Here is a 15,984-nt window from a genome sequence, read left to right on the forward strand (position 1 = left end):
AAGGAGAGGGAGAGGGAGGGCAGAGTAACGTTGTGCGTAGTATTTTGCAGGTGTCACGACGACAGGCGGAGCCCACGGGTCAGACATCGCGCTGGGAGGACAGGACGGCCCCTCCAAGGGGAAGGACAAGACAACGGCGAGCGGAATCTTTGGCTCCAGGTAAACGGGTGGCCGGTGCGGCCACTTTTATGGTGTCAGTGGGAGTGGGGAGAGGGGTGGGGGAAGCGGGGATAGGTTACGGAGAGGTACATATGTGATGGATGTTGGGGTGGGGACAGAGGACTCGGGAAAGGGGGCACCGGACATTGCAGGTAAGGCATCCAGAAGGAAGGATAAGGGGCCAGTGGCTAGGGAGACTGAAGGGGCAAAGGGACTGATGGGGCCGGGGCAACCAAGACGGGGCAGGGCGCATTTAATGTTGGCCACCAAGGAGCGTATTTGGAAGGGAGAATGTGGAGATACTGAAGCTCCTTCACATCGAGGTCAGGGCCAAGGAAGGGTCGAAGGAAGAGGAATACGAGCTTCAGAAACAGCCGAAGGTGCAACTTACGATAGATAACTGGACAGCGGCTTTCCTTATTTATGCCAGCGTGTACTGTGAGAAGTTCCCCGAGAGGTCTGTGGCCATGTTTAAATACCTGGACGTGGTTAGGAAGGCCCAGATTACTGGGTGGGGATACACCTGGGCCCAATATGACGAGGAGTTTCGGGCTCGCATGGCGTGGGACCCTGACACGCAATGGGGCGAGCTGGACACAGACCTGTGGCACCATACGATGGGGCTGGCTGGGTCAGGAAAGACCATTTTTACAGCAAGCGGGCTACCCATAGTGTATCAGCCCTTTCAGGGGCGCCCCACCCGAGGAGGGGTGGGGGGAGCGGGGTGAGGACAGTCGGGGTCCAAAGGGACCTGTTGGGATTATAATAAAGGATTGTGCACAAGGGAATATTGCAGGTTCCGGCACGAATGCTCGGGTTGTGGAAAGAGTGGGCATGCCTTGGTCAAATGCTGGGGGGGGCAAGGTCAGCAGCAGGGGAACCAGCAGGGACAGGCTGGGGGGTTTAGGTCCGCAAGTCAACAACAGGCTCACGGGTGGACAAGGGGCCAAGGGGCCTGGGCTGAAGAGCTCGTACACCGGTTAGAGGGGACAAGTTGGTCACAGCCCTGCAGGGATATCCAGACCCGGAGGCTGCAGAACGTTTGCGGGTGGGGTTTCTAGAGGGGCTTCGACTTGGGTATGATGGACCAAGAACAAGATGCTGGGCGTACAATTTGAAGTCGGCAAGGGAGCACCCCGAGGTGGTGCAGGATAAATTGGACAAAGAAGTGAATGAGGGCCGCATGGTCGGACCCTTAGAGGATTGGCCTCTAAAAAATTTGATTGTGTCACCCATTGGTGTGGTGCCAAAAAAGGATCAGGGTCAGTTTGGTCTCATACAGCATCTGTTGTGGCCCGAAGGTGGCTCAGTAAATGATTTCATTGATGAGCGGGAGACCATGGTGTCATATTCATCAGTTGACGCAGCCATGTCATTCGTAGTGGCCGCGGGCGTAACGGTGATGATGGCAAAGTGCGACATTAAGTCGGCTTTCCGGCTGCTTACAGTCCACCCAGACGATTGGGACCTAATGGGCATCCAGTTTAACGGACGCCTGTACGTGGACAAAGCACGGCCGATGGGCTGCTCTATGTCCTGTGCACGGTTTGAATGTTTTAGTACATTCCTACAATGATTGTTCACGGAACGGTCAGGTCACCAAGGAGTAACGCACTACATGGATGACTTTTTCCTGGTGGGCACCCCAGGCTCCGTGAACTGCCAGGATGCGCTGGACAAGTTCCAAAAGATCATGGGGGAGTTCGACGTGCCGCTGGCACCGGTAAAAACAGTGGGGCCCTGTATGGCACTGTCGATTTTAGGAATTGAATTGGACTCTGAGGTGAGGGAGGCACGCCTACCAGCAGACAAAAAGCAGCAAATGTTGGGGCTGCTGGCAGATATGTTTACACGACACAAAGTCACGGTGACGGACATACAGGTGCTACTGGATCACCTGAACTTTGCATGTAGGGTTGTGAGAGTTGGGCGGGCTTTTTGTAGACTTCTGGGCAGGGCATTGGCGGGAAGGAGACCGCCGCATCATCACGTGAGACTGTCAGCAGGGGTGAGGGAGGACCTGAGGATATGGCGGTTCTTTTTACAGAACTTGAATGGTGTACCAATGATGCGGAATGACGACATGGTCTGGGATGTGCAGATCTTTTCAGACGTGGCAGGTAGCGAGGGATTTGGGCTATACTGGCAGGGAAAATGGTGCGCGGAACAGTGGCCCCCGAGTGGGCGGGAGGGGGACAAAGCATAGCTTTTCTGGAGCTTTTTCCGCTGGTGGTAGTGGGGGGACTTGCTGGCTCACAGACGGGTGACGTTCAGAATAGATAACATGGCAGTAGTGGAAATTGTGAAGCAGCAGTCTGCAAGGGATGCGCAAGTTTTGAAACTGCTAAGAGTGTTTGTGTTGGGCTGTTTGCGGCATGATATTGCCTTTCGCGCAGTGCATGTGCCAGGGGTGGACAATGACATAGCCGATGCTTTGTCTCGCTCGGAGTGGGGCGATTCCGTGGGCTCGCCATAGACGCGGACAGGACCCCGATCAGCATGCCGCATTTGTAGTACATAGGCAACACAGGATGTTGCAGCTGGTTCTAGGTTCACTGGCGCAATCGACGAAGGTGTCATACACAACGGCATGGGAGGAGTTCTTAGGCTCGGGAGCGAGGAGGCGGGATGCATTGGTCGGTCAGCAGGAAGACATTATACAGTTTATCCTGTCTTTGATCGAAAAGGGGCTCACGAGGGTGACACTAGCGGGTAAATTGGCAGGGATCGCATTCATGTGAAAGCTTTTGTATGGTTACGCACTGTCTACGTGGGAAATAGGTTCGACATAGTTGGAAGAGTGAGCTCAAGAGTGCGGTCGGGTGGCTTGGGTCAGGAATCCCCTATCTTTGGACCTTCTGGGGAGGGTGTTGCAGACGCTGCCAAAGGTATGCAGGGATGATGCGGAGCTTTGCCTGTTTTCCACGTTGAAGTCGTGGATGTTCGTTGGGGCTTTTCAGGTATCGTAATTTTGTTGGGTTCCAAATGGGGTGAGGGCGTGTTATGGACCGAGGTTTCCCTCCAGGGGAACAGGGTCTGTTTGTGGATGAGGAAATCGAAAATGGATCAGAAGGGTGGGGGAGATGGGTCTCTTTACAGGCAGCCGATTCTGGCTGGGCTGGCCCGTATAGGTGGGGAACGAGATGGAGGTCTTTGGCCTCAGACACGTTTTCAGGCATTCTGATGGGCGGGTGGCGAAGGGGTCGCAGCTCCTGGCTATATTGAGGAAGGCCTTGACACACCTGGGGTTGGATGGCAAAGGTTTTGGGACTCATTCCTTCAGGATTGGGGCTGCGTCAGAAGCGAACAATCGGGGTTGGGGGCGAGGGGACATTATGAAATTGGGCAGGTGGTCATTGGACTGTTATCAGCGTTATGTGCGCAGCGATCCCGGCAGGTTGTAGCGCGGTTATGTGTTTTTGCCTGTGTTCATTCATGTTTCTCGTTTCAGGTTCAGTGATGGGTCCCATAGCCAGGGAAATGCCCACTTGGATCGTGGGCCATTCTTTTGTGAAGTGGGCTCAGGTCCAGGCCCGCACCAGCTATTTCGGGGAGAACCTGGGCTTTAATAAAGAACTGTTCAGTGTTTGTTGGAAAGGGAGAGGGGGAATGCTCTGGAAAGAACTTTTGCAAGTGTTGAATAGGATGTTGGTGGCTGGTAGGTGCCCCGACGTCCTGGTCATTCACGTAGGTGAAAATGATATAGTTAAGGAGACGGGCTTGGCACTAATGAGGTGCATGAAGAGCAATTTGGACGTGATCAAGCGCCAGTGGTCAGGGTGTGCAGTAGTGTGGACGGAGTTTGTGCCCCGCAGGGTTTGGAGGGGTGCTGTGAACCCACGGGCTGTGGACAAGGCCAGGAGAAAAGTAAATGTGGAGATGGTCCGTTTTTGCCGCCAGTTAGGTGTTGCCAGGATTTCGCATAGAGACATCAGGTATGACACGCCAGAGTTTTTCAGGGGGGATGGGGTCCATTTGTCCAGGCTTGGCATGGACTTGTATTTGTTGGAGTTGAGGGAAGTACTGGTCAGGATGTTGGGCGTGCGTAGAAGCTGAAGAAAACATTTTTTGGAAGGTCCATAGGGGGGTAGGGGTCTAGGTAGGGGATGGGAGGACAGGGAGGACAGGGAGTCAGGGCTAGGGGGCAGGGGGGCAGGAAAATGGGGAGGCGGCGTTCCCTGGGTGGCGGGGTTGTTTGAAAGTTGTCCAAGTTTAGCTGGGGTTTTGTGGTTTCTTGTTAAGTTTGGGGAGTTTGTGAACAGGAGCCGGGAAAAGTTAAACAGGCAGGAAGTTTACATTAGAGGTTCGTTAGTTACAGTTGCATAAAGGCAGATAGGATTTTGGGTCTTGGGAGGTTAGGATTTAAAAATGCTATATTGTAAGATTGTGTAATATTATTGTTATGGAATGTTATTTATTGTATGTTGCAGGGTGGGGGTTTATGATGTGGGGATCATTGAGGTGGGGGAAACAAGGGGTCAGGTATTTTATGTATGAAGAGGTTTTTGTTTTGTCAGGCAAAGTGCCAGTGTTAATAAAATTGTGATATGCACCTGTTTCAATAAAGCGGCCTTTTACAAACACAAAATGGTTATCGGTGTGGCTTGCCCCCCTTTCCCTCCCAAGGCTTTATCATACATTTCACTGATTGTCTGAAAGTCTCCTTAGCAGTGAACTGCACCATCCTCTGCGTTTGAAGCCAAGTTGCTTCTCCATTGTGTTTTCTTGACATAATATTTTTTTACATCATTGTCTAAAAATGTCCTTTCAGGGGTAGGACCATGCACACTCCTAAAGAGGATTTTATTACAATGTATGCCTTCATACAAAAACCAAGCCAAAATACGCATTGACAAAGCCTATTGGCTTAGCCAATGCTTGTTTAACCTCATTTTAACTTTGTGAGGTACCTTTATCCCAAACCGGATGGCTCAGTGGCTCTGCGCCTTACAGGGGAATAAGATACAGATTACAAAGTGAAGACTGTGGGTGACGATCAAGGACAGTGGCTTCGTCATTATTATGTGTGGAACCAATAACCCCCCACCCCCAGCCCCTCCTCCCCCCTTTGGCTCAAGCCTCCTACGAAGCTCTCAGTGCAAGTGTATGTTACCAGTGATATGAAGGCAAACAGTGGCCGCAAGTGCTGAGTAACATGGAGGCCTTCAATGCCTCTGACGGAAGCAGTGATAAGAAGCCCCTCCCCTCGCCTCCGCGCTATTCTTTTATTCCGGGTCAGGTATAAGTGCCAGTGCCTCCTCTGGCCAGCAGGCAGTGCCGAAAGCAGGCCGCTGAGCAGAATTACAACTGCTGACAAACAATGAAAGGGATAACATATTTTCGGCTCTTTCCTCTGAACTATTTGTCACTAAGAAGTCATCGTTATTACTCGATAAGGAGAGATTTATGTGTCCGTATTTACATTCTGCGTTGCTGGAGCTGATTACAGAGAAATTGGGAATTATCTGCATGCGCCACACATTGAGAACTAAAGCTCGTTTTTAGAAGGGACGTGTTAAACTGCTTGAAGTGTTTTAGCAACGAATCCTACTGCTAAGACTTAAAAAAAAACCTTCACTCTTTTATCCCTCCACTATCCTTTTTCAATCAAAATTAACAGACTAACATGTTTCACTTCTCAAATTCCATATTCCATATTTAACTATACTAATATACTCCCCAAATAACTGAATAACATATCTACTACTCAAATTACTTCATATTTATACTATACTAATTTTCAACACTAATCCTTTATGGGTTCCGGAGTGGCGTGCTACTCGCCAGAAAAGCGCTTCAACGCCCATCAGGGGTAACAAGAGCTATATGAATGCAAATCTTTCTTCCCCTTTTATCCATCCGCTATCCTTCTCACTCCAAGTAACAGACTAATATCCACCATGAAATTACCTCATATTTCACCATATTAATTCACCACTAACCCTCTATAGGCTCCCTGAATAGCATGCGTCAACAAGCGAGCGATAAATAAATACAAACCTTTGTCCTACTCTATCCTTCTGCTATCATTCCAAATCCAAATAACTGATTAACCTATCCACCACTTAAAATGTACTTGCATGTTTCACTATACTAATTCAACACTAATCCTCTGTGGGTCCCGGAGTAGAGTGCTACCCGCCGAAAAAGCGCTTCGACGCCTCGTCAGGGGTAGTAAGCGCTATATAAATGCAATTACAATACAATACAATACAATTAGAGGCACCATAGGGAAATTCTTTTTAAACGCGGGAAAGATTCCCAATTTATTCAATATAACAACCATAGTATTCATTTCTTAAGATAGAGCTGGAGACCAAGCAATTAAAAGAGGTCTGTAGGAAGGGTTATTTCATGGCCATGAATTACAGGGTAGGAAGTATCCTACTGCTAAGACTTAAAAAAAAATCCTTCACTCTTTTAGCCCTCCACTATCCTTTTTCAATCAAAATTAACAGACTAACATGTTTCACTTCTCAAATTCCATATTCCATATTCAACTATACTAATATACTGCCAAAATAACTGAATAAAGTATCTACTACTCAAATTACTTCATATTTATACTATACTAATTTTCAACACTAATCCTTTATGGGTTCCGGAGTGGTGTGCTACTCGCCAGAAAAGCGCTTCAAAGCCCATCAGGGGTAACAAGTGCTATATGAATGCAAATCTTTCTTCCCCTTTTATCCATCCGCTATCCTTCTCACTCCAAGTAACAGACTAATATCCACCACTGAAATTACCTCATATTTCACCATATTAATTCACCACTAATCCTCTATAGGCTTCCTGAATAGCATGCGTCAACAAGCGAGCGATAAATAAATACAAACCTTTGTCCTCCTCTATCCTTCTGCTATCATTCCAAATCCAAATAACTGATTAACCTATCCACCACTTAAAATGTACTTGCATGTTTCACTATACTAATTCAACACTAATCCTCTGTGGGTCCCTGAGTAGCGTGCTACCCGCCGAAAAAGCGCTTCGACGCCTCGTCAGGGGTAGTAAGCGCTATATAAATGCAATTACAATACAATACAATACAATTAGAGGCACCATAGGGAAATTCTTTTTAAACGCAGGAAAGATTCCCAAGTTATTCAATATAACAACCATAGTATTCATTTCTTAAGATAGAGCTGGAGACCGAGCAATTAAAAGAGGGCTGTAGGAAGGGTTATTTCATGGCCATGAATTACAGGGAAGGAAGTATCCCACACCACACAGTGTAATGATACTGCAAATCCCCTCTGAGTTATGTGACTGAAGAGGAAGCAGACTTTCGATCTCATTCCTTTATGTGGCCAAAGACGTCTCCTGTGACTTGAAATACTTTATATTGTATTTTAGTGCTACTTTATCCCATTGCCATATTCTAGAAATTGGCCTCAACTGAATTCCACATGTAATACTAATCTATGTACATGTTACTGCATGTTTGAGATGCTCCCGAGGCAATTAAAATGTTGTTTGTAGAGTGCTCTGCCTCAACTCGGTACTAGGGGCCTCATTTATGAGAAATGACGCATCGCTGCGTGAAAGCAGCGATGCGTCACTTCTCAGTGCACACTCCTTGCGACATACATGAAGCGTCATATTTAATGTATGACGCATCATGTCTCAAGGAGTTACAGATACGTCAGTATTTCTGACGTATCTGTAAGTGCAAAAGTGACGCATTGCTGGAGTGTGTCACAAAAGTGACGCAACTCCTGCAATGCGCCCTTTCACATGCGGCAAGCCCCATGTGAAAGGGCCTGCATCAGTCTTACGCCTGCTGTGAGGCAGGCGCAAGATTTTGACGCAACGGCGTCCTAGAAGTGACGCGGTGAAATCTCATAGATTTCACTGTGTCACTTCTACGAGGCTTTTTGTGGGGGAACGCCCCCCCCACATACATTAAACCTCACACAGGTTTAATGTAGCGCAGGGGTTTACAAAGTGACGCATCTGCTTAGATGCGTCACTTTGTAAATACTGCGCAACAGGAGGCATGTTTTATGCCGCCGATGCGTCACAAAAAGTGACGCATCGGCAGCACAAAACTGACGCAAGGCCTCATAAATGAGGCCCTAGATTTGTGCCATATCGGCGGGGCCAATGGAATTAGTGCCGATATCAGCAACCCTCCCCCGCTTAGCAAAGTAATTGGTTGCGCTGTGATAAAGAATGATTCCAAACCAGTTTTTTGGAAATCAGTTTGCTGTAGGTTTATTTCATACATGAAGTATGCCAATGTGGTGGGTTAACTTATGGGCGATCCAAGGGCAGAAAGCGCTGAGTAACCTAAGCTGCCCGCCCGTCTAATGAGCCAAATAGCACCCTGGCCAACCCAATGGGTGCTAACCTTTTCTACGTGATTTCCCCCTTAATTACCGTGGACCACCAGTGCATTACTTTACTCACGCCTTTTTAGGGGTGGAGCATTGCAAGCCCCCCAGTTGCTCAGTCTTACAACCGCCCAAAGGACTTGCGGGGCGCCGACGTTTTCATCCAGGGTCCTGCCGTAAAGACTCCTGAGATTTGGCATACGGCACCCCTGTTGTGCTTCTGGAGAGGGTACCTGTTGTAATTGTTGTAAATGAATGGAAAACTCCAGTAAGATAAATAACTGAGGTTTAATGGAGCACAAACAGCAGTCTCCCTAACGCTTGCTGGCCAGGCACAGAACTGACTCTCACAGAATTCTACATGAGTCAGAGCCATCTAGAATCTGGAATGCAAGGTAAGAACATAGAAAACAAGAACCATAGAGTTATACATAGTAAGCAATATACAACAGTACCCCTATGTACCAATCTGCCTCAGGATCGCCCTGGAACTCCGCCATCGCTCTTGATGTGGCGGCCAGTGCTTCCACCAAATCCAACTCTAACAGGTGTATCCCATCATCCTCGAAGTACACTTTGGTACTGGCATTCAATAGTCCATGTATGAAACCCTCAGCTCTGTAAAAGTACACATGGCACTATTCACCCTCCTGCGGAAATGTTCAACGGCCTCCCATGACAGCGTGTCCAGCGGGGAACAAAGAGCCACTGGGTAGGTGCAAGTATAATAACACGGCCCCAGCCAAATGCGTGCTGGAAACGATGCCACAGAGGCACCGGATATTGGGGACTCCCATGGGAAGGGGTCCCAGCGAATGGTGCGCAGTGATTTGCTTGAATGTGGCACTAAGGTGGCCACCTTCGTACAGGGGCACACTGTGTGAGCCGCGGGCAGCCGCATATCCTGCAGGGGAGAGCCAAAAATATGCAACAGTCTTGAGGTAATTATGCAGCAAGAAAAGGCAAATTATGCAACAACATGCAACAAAATGCGGCACATTTTGTGATAGCATTACTTCATTATTTTGATATTTTTACACTTGTTAACTCTGTCTGGGCATTGGTTGCTCCTCATCAATACCAGTTTAACATCAAAATATCGAAATAGGCAACAGAAAGGCAACCAGTCAACCTTTGAAAAGGGTCTTCCACTGCTTGTCAACATGCGTCACTGCTTTTTTAGTATCTCTTGCACCTTTTGCGCTGGAAACACATTTTTTTTGTTAAAAGCTGAAGCTTATGCACCTGATAATGGATTATGTGGCAAATGCGGAAAATCTGCAATTATGTGAAAAACGCTGCGGCTGCACATTTGCATAATTCAAGTGGCCCTGCATATCAGATACCTAGAAATATAAAGATATTATCGTAGCCATCTGTTGTACATCTTTGTAAAATAAAAATAGAAATTGCCTATAGCTCAACATATGTATGTATGAAAAATGATTAAAAAAATAATGGAATGATGGTCTAATGGTCTGTGTGAGCATGGCTTGGCTGCCAATGTGGCAGGTGTGAGAAAGTATGGGTCCAGAGGATGGAGTAAGAGAATACCCTGTTTGAGTGCGTTAATGGACTTCCGTGGTTGACATCCCTGAGAAGGGCGCAGAGTGGAAATGGCCATTACTGGAAAGAACAGGCTGTGAGTAGGACCAGCCAGTAAGGTGGCAACATGACCAGCCCTGAGCCACTGATGTATGATCCCTTAGGGTAATCTGGCTCACTTCAAAATTTAAAAAAAACAGAAGAGTTCTGTACCAGCGTGAGATACGGTATTGAGGACCAAGAAAGGAAACCCGTAAGTGGGTAGAATTCACAGCTCACCATTATGGCCATTAACAGTACAAGTGTGAAAAGCATCATGTCACCTACCCCTTTTCTAAGGTAGGTCCTGTCTCTAATTCTGACACAGATGAAAACAAAAAGTTGATGGGTACAATGCTTCAGACAACCTCAGCCACTGACAATTACTTGAGCCTCATTCCAGCCGTATTTTTGCCTACTATGCCAATCTAGTTAGAGAACAGCCATAAGCAAATCCTGTTCCAATATAAACATTCCCCCATGAACTGCCAAGCCATGCCCTGTCCGGGTGGGGACACAAGCAACCTCAGAACCATTTTCGGCTATTTAGACCTCATCAGAAGATGTAGCTTTATTCTTATGGGACCCAAGCCTTACCCAAACCAGGACATACCTATCACACTAAGAGCCTTATTATGACTTTGGGGGTGTGGTAGCAGGCAGGCAGCCTGGCAGCAGGCCACCACACCAGCACTCCACTGCCACACATGCAAAAGCCATATTGCGACTGCTTGCCAGATTCTGATTGGGATCCAGGTCGGACGGTCCTCCGGCGATTGGCCCACGGTGGTGCAGTGCTAAGGCTCATATGTGAGCCTTAGCAAGGCACCACAATGGGAACACCATTGCACATTACTGCAGGGCATGGACTCTGAAGTCTATGCCCTGCAGGAACTGGGGATGCATGCAGACAGGGGGCGCACCATGTGCCCCCCTGCATTATTCCCAGGTGTAGAGGCACCGGGGGCCCTGTTGGGCCCCCTTTGTTTCCTCACTGCCACACTTTTCATGATGGGCTCACTGCCATGAAAACTGTGGTGATGAGGAAACTCCTAATATGCTTGGTGGTGCCGCAGCCACTCCACCAGTATATTAGGAGCCTAAGCCCACTGTAAGGCCGAGAGGGATCGTGAATCCCTAGAGGCAGCAGTGGCTCAATGGCGGTCCGACCCCCCACCTTGTTATAGGGCGATCAGACCACCAGTGCCACAGTAGCCTCACTGCCTCAGTGGGTTTGGTGGTCCGTCTCAGTGGTCCAACTCAAGTTAATGCCTTTAGGGCTATGCACATATGTAATGGATCGAATTCTTAAATAAATCTCAGCCACTAGCAATTACTCTGGCTGTATTCCAGTCCATCGTTTTTGATCACTATCTTGTCCCCTAGTTCAGGCAGAGGGGCCAGGGTTCAACGTAGGTAATCTATGGGTATCCAGTGTAAGTAGGCAGTTCTTTCCTTGAGTTGGTTCATGAAAAGTGGGCATGAGGCAGCTTTTTCCCCACTATGCCACTCAGACTGGCAAAGTCCTGCAGTCCCATACATTCCTCTAGGACCGTAGTACTCATAGTACGGCCAGAGGCCCGGAAGACCTTCATTGGCGGCCCGCAGACCTTGCCATGCTGTTTTTACATTGCCAGTGATGCCGACAGTAAGCACAGAAGATAACCGCAGAAGCACGTGTAGTGAATACGTATTAAATAGGTATTCACTACGTATGCTCCTGCTGCCAACTTCTTTGTTTACTGACGGCCTCTGTGACCTCACACATGGCACCATCGGCAAGCTTCCTAAAAGGCCCTTTAAAAGTCAGCTGTAAGCGTTTCCACAGCTGACTTTTAAAGGGCCTTTTGGGAAGCTTCCTGTTTTATGTTGCCAACGACGTCCTCTTCTCCTGCAGCCTCTACTCCACCCACAGAGACAGTCACACAGAGACAGAGAGACAGACACACAGAGATACACACACAGAGACACAAACAGACAGAGGCACACAGAGACAGAGACACACACACAGAGACAGAGACACACGCATAGAGACAGACACACACAGACAGAGAGACAATTACACACTCAGAGACACACACATGCAGACAGACACACACACAGACACACACAAAGACAGACATAGAGACTGAGACAGAGAGACACAGAGACAGAGACACACACACACACACACAGAGATAGGGAGACACACACACACAGAAACACGCAGACAGAGAGACAGAGACACACAGACACACACACACAGACACACATAAAGACAGACACAGAGACAGAGAGACACATAGACACAGAGACACACAGAGACCGACACACACAGAGACCGACACACACAGAGACCGACACACACATAGTGACAGACACACACAGAGACAGAGACACACAGACAGAGATGCACACAGAGACAGAGACACACACCCAGTGACAGACACACACACAGACAGACACACACACAGAGACAGAGACACAGAGAGACATAGACATAGACACACAGACATAGACACACAGACAGAGACACACAGACAGAGAGAGACAGACAGACATGTGTGTGTATGCTGGGTCTAGTGGCTCAGTGGAATAATGCGTCACTTGCAGGGACCTGTGTTCGACCTCATGGTCACAGTTTTTTTCTAGCCCCACCTCCGACTGACCTCGCCCCCACAGGTGCGATCCTCGGCCACAAACCACCCTGTAAGCTTGGCCCCAGAGAGAAAGGTTGTGAGTACCCATGCTCTAGTAAAGGCCCGTAGAGCAACATTCCAATGTTTTACAAAGGCCTCGTAGCAGGGCTATACTGGCTATTAAAATCTCGCTCCCTTATTAAAGTCCCTCCCCTTCGACTCGGGCCTTTAACGCGGGAGCGGCCCTTTAATAGCCGATAAGGCTATTATAATAATCCTCTGTGTGCTATGCATATTTTTTGTTTTTCCATAATTGAGAGAGAGAGAGAGAGAGAGAGAGAGAGCACAACAAAAATTTATATTTGTTTGGTAGGGGTAAGGCAGGGAATCTGTATGTGTACATTCATTGATTGGAAATGGCTAAAGGCTTAGAAGGTACTGTGTAATTTATTAATTCGAGAAACAGTTTTCATTCTTAAAACATCCAAACACTGAAAAGGTAAAAAATAAAGTGTTTTCTCACTGGGATTAGAAATTCCTTCTTGCAAATTACTGAAACAGCTGTGTTGCAGGCACACTCACCCATCCCCTGGCAGACATGCATTGGAATTCGATATTGTGAGATACACTGATATCTCTGCAGCAGGTGCATTGAGCATCCAAGTTGCCTTTTGCATATTGGTGTCTGTGACCTGCAAGATAGGCCATATATCTGTAGCAGACCGTAACCACCCTATGGGAAATTGTATTAGAATTAAACCTGTAACTTAAATGTTGCACAACAGCTGGGAAGAGTTAAGCTCACTGTTCTATTTCCAGTTTGTTATAACCTGTCAGTACTGGGACAAGAGTGCAAAGCGCATGTCGAGCTCTCTGGATGTCTCAGTACTTGATTGTTCGTGCATGGTGTAGGACAGAAGAGGGGAATGTTGTGTGATCAGTACTTGAGCATCAATACATGGTTTAGGGCACTGTAGAGAAGCACTGCTAGTGTTCACAGGAAGTCCTACAATTGGGATGTTACTTTGTGCAGGTTAGTTTACGAGTGCTTTATGAGAGCCCTGTGATTAGCGCAGTATTGACTTATCAGTACACAGTGCTGGTCATTATTAAAGTGCATCTGTAAAGTGCCAATGGCTCAATACTTGGGGGTAGATTTATGTCGGGAATGCGCCACGTTTGCGTCACGCAACTGCGGCGTAAACGTGGCGCATCCCTACGACCCATTTACAACATGACGCATCTAGGCAGATGCGTCACGTTGTAAAGCCCTGCGCCACTTGTGGGCGTTCCGGCGCAGGGTGGGCGTTCCAGGGCAGGTGCGCCTCGCAAAAGTTGCTGAGTGAAAGCTATAAGATTTCACTCAGTCACTTTCAGGCCAATGCTGCGTCAAAACCCTGCGCCAGCTTGAAGCAGGCATAGGTCTTGACGCAGCATTGTAAAGATGGGGCACCCCCGAGCCTTGCTGGAGCTGCGTCGCGCTTGCGATGCAACTCCAGCAATGCGCCACCTTTACGGCACAGATGCGTCACACATCTGTGCCGTTTTTGCCCCATGGTGCGCCGCATTGTAAATGCGGCGCACCATGGTTGGCGGAGCAGCGGCGCAAAATAACTGGCGCATCCCTGGGGATTCGCCAGTCATCATAAATCTGCCCCTTGGAGACTAGTGCCTGATGTAGGTCAGCACATCGGTGTATCTGTGTATCATAAGACACGTGCAGATCTCAAACCAGGGAAGTCAGTGTATCATGCAAGATACATCAGGGGGTCTCATGAGAGCTTCGTGATTGGCTCAGAGCTGGGACACCGGTCCATTCAGGCGTGCTTTGTGAGGGTTTGGTGGATGTTCATCAACTGGCAACCAGTTTAGACTGAATATCATATTTAGCGCTGTTTTACAGGACTTATATAGCATTACATGTTGTAACACCAGAGTCTGTTTACTTTTCCTAATGTCTGTGGTTGACAGGGTTTGCTTTCCCACTGAATGAAGTAAGGGTAGAAGCCAGCATTCATTGGCAGCACAAGAGTGAATCTTCATTCTGCTGCTTCACCAGGAAAGAAAGCTAGAGCAGTGCAGGGGAACAGCCGAGGAAATATAGAAAAGAAAGTTTTAGAGATTAAAAACATGTGAAGAGGGGAGGATTGGGAGAGTTCAGGGGTGGGGTAGCCAGGGCTGGACTGGGAACCACAACTGGCCCTGGCAAAGTGCTCGGCCGCCCCCCCATCCCCACTCGGGGGGGTTGGAGGTGCCGCCAAGCTCTTTGCCGGGCCGGTTTTCGGCCGATTTTGGTACAGACCCGATTTTGCAGCTAAAACGTCCCTGTAACAAAAACGGCCCCCAGGGGCCCAAAACCGGCCCCCAACCGTGCGGCGCACGGTGGGATTGCCCGGTGCTCGCTATGGCCAGTCCGGCCCTGGGGGTAGCAGATGCGCATGACTCCAGCTTATTCAGGTGCCTGGGATGGACTGGAGCTGTCGCCCCCCGAATACTTCCTGAGCAGGACTGTAACAATTGTTGATCAGAAGCCCACGCTACTGATGGTTGGCATGCTGAATACCAAGGCTGTGCAGTATTGAGGCCACCTGAATCCTCTTTAATCCACCACCAGGCACTTCCTGCCTCTTTATCTCACTTTGACAGCTTCTTTTTCTTTCCTGCTTTCTCCCGTTGCCCCCGTTTTCTGTCTTTCTCTGACCCCGTTCTTTTCCCCTTTTGTGTTACTCTTTCTCATGCTCTGGATCAAAGTCTGTTTAGAAAAAATAAGTTCCGGTCCCCAAAAATGAGTGCCGGTGCGCCTCACCGGCAACCGCTGGCTTATGATAAGCACTGCGCTGCACTGCTCTGCATGCTCATAATTGTTCATGCTCCTCCATCTCTGTTGTTAAGAACAACATTGTTAATGGTGGCGGGCGATGGCACAACCATCAGGCCTAACTGTGATGCTGCCGAATGAAAAAGCTAGTAAGAGGTATGGATTGGGAACTGAGATGCAATATTTTGTCAAGTTCCTGGTACCCATTACGCAAAATGCTTTAAAAATAGTTGTTTTTTAAATTGCATCTGGACCTGTTATTTTTAAACAAATTCCCCATTGGGAGGGCTTGTGCACTCGAAGTGTCTTGACTCACTGCTCTTGTACTGGGGCAGTGAGCAGTGATTAATTTGTGCTGATGTTTGCCAACAGCACTTATTTGTAAACACCAGCACATATTTATGAGAATCCACCACATGGGGGCACTTTGAGTGTTTTAGCAGAATTTATTTGTGAAGCATGTAAC

General features: G+C 48.2%; 1 long non-coding RNA gene across 2 annotated transcripts in view; it reads right to left on the bottom strand.

Annotated features, from left to right (window-relative positions):
• Positions 1–8,767: 8,767 nt before the first annotated feature.
• The window catches only part of LOC144767136 (uncharacterized), a 54,502-nt gene continuing 47,285 nt past the window's right edge, over positions 8,768–15,984 (bottom strand). For both annotated transcript variants that reach the window (XR_013598073.1, XR_013598072.1), the window contains exon 3: positions 8,768–9,402. This is a non-coding gene — a long non-coding RNA (uncharacterized LOC144767136). The remainder of the gene's footprint in view (positions 9,403–15,984) is intronic.

The sequence above is a fragment of the Lissotriton helveticus genome, chromosome 7 (assembly GCF_964261635.1).
Source record: "Lissotriton helveticus chromosome 7, aLisHel1.1, whole genome shotgun sequence".
NCBI classification, from domain to species: Eukaryota; Metazoa; Chordata; class Amphibia; order Caudata; family Salamandridae; genus Lissotriton; species Lissotriton helveticus.